The 1,594-nt window shown below is 40.4% G+C and overlaps 1 pseudogene; it reads left to right on the forward strand.

Annotated features, from left to right (window-relative positions):
• The first annotated feature begins 296 nt into the window (after nucleotides 1-296).
• Nucleotides 297-1,099, forward strand: LOC147435203 (splicing factor U2af small subunit A-like; annotated as a pseudogene).
• Nucleotides 1,100-1,594: the final 495 nt, after the last annotated feature.

Here is a 1,594-nt window from a genome sequence, read left to right on the forward strand (position 1 = left end):
GTGGTGTCGTTAAGGCATGTGCAACAGGAAGAGATGTGCAGCCTTGCGTGCGTGGTGCTATGTAACTAGACAACAAGGGGAGGAGAAAGTGGATCTGTGGCCATGATTATGAGCCACCGCGAATGATATCATCTGCAAAATGATGATGGGCAAGAAGATAGAGGAAGTTTCATCAAAGAATGGAAAGGGGAAATTGGAGCTTCTTAACTCGGTAGAGGAAATTTATTACCTTATGGGCATCTTTTATGTGGGTTATTTCATCCTAGCTTTCACCTACAATCAGCATGATAGAGAGAATGGCGGAGCACTTGGCGTCCACTTTTGGCACAACTGAAGGATAGAGTGAATTGTGCTTTCTACTTCAAGATCGAGGCATGCATGTAGGCATGGATATCGCTGCTGCCTGGTATTTTGCAATTCTGCATTGCTTAGTCGTAAGGAGAATGTTTGGCAGATAATTTGCACGTTAGGAGCCAACACATCTACCTTGACATCTTTGAAGAGCTTGGGAAAGTTGAGGAGCTGGAGAGTGTACACATTTGCAATAATTTGTCGCCGATCACATGGTTGGAAATGTGTATGCACAATTCCAAGAAGAGGAGCAAGATGTTATTTCTTTTCAAGGATTGACTGGACGATTTTATGTAGGCCACCCAATTATTGTAGATTGTTCACCGGTTCTAGATTTTGGAGAGGCTACTTGTCAACAGTTTGAGGAAATTGTAATCGGGGTGGATATTGTAAATTTATGCATGTTATGAAAACTGGCAGCGAAAATTGGTAGGGATCGAGCTCAAAAGAAATCTGTTTAGAAGCTACGGAAGGCATGTAGGAAGTAGGAGCTGCAACCCTCAAATTGAATTATAGTCCCCAGAGAGATTGCGACACACGAGAACAATATGGCAGTCATGGTCATTTAAAGAAATTTGCTTATGAATATGGAGATTCTAATGTTCAGAGCTCATGTTCAAGAGGTTCAAGCAGGGGCTACAGTCCTTCAATCCCACCAAGGCATAGAGATCAAACTTTACTAACTTGCAGGATGAATATTGTGGTGTATGTCAAATGCAGAAGTATATTGATGCATTGTAAGGGATGAAATGTAAAGATGTCTAGATATCTAGTAATGTAATATAGAAAAAGTTTTCCCAAAGAGAGGATTTGGTGTAGCACCTGTACCCCTATTGGAAACATTTCTTAGAGAGAGAGAGAGAGAGAGAGAGAGAGAGAGAGAGAGAAATCTGGTGTAGCAGACGTAGCTTTATTGGCTATAGTTCTAAGTTGAGAGAGGGACAGCGAGAGAATTGCTACATCTTCAATTGCAAGTACCCAACACCCAGTTGATGGTGAATTCTTGTGTGTAGGGGACTATATTATAAAAGGATAGTAGCTGGCAAGGGTCGACGAAGAAAGATCTATGATCATTTTTTGTCTGGTTCAAATATAGAAAAGGATCTCCCCAAATATAATACATTTGATCTTTTTGGGTTTCAATAAAACTTGATTTTTCCTTGAAGATGAAAAGTTTGAGGTAGAAAAGTTTGTCTTTGAGTGTGCATTGTGTAGTAGTATTAACTCGCCATATCATGTTTGT

This window comes from Adiantum capillus-veneris, chromosome 18 (genome assembly GCF_014529385.1).
Source record: "Adiantum capillus-veneris isolate H3 chromosome 18, ASM1452938v2, whole genome shotgun sequence".
Taxonomy (NCBI): domain Eukaryota; kingdom Viridiplantae; phylum Streptophyta; class Polypodiopsida; order Polypodiales; family Pteridaceae; genus Adiantum; species Adiantum capillus-veneris.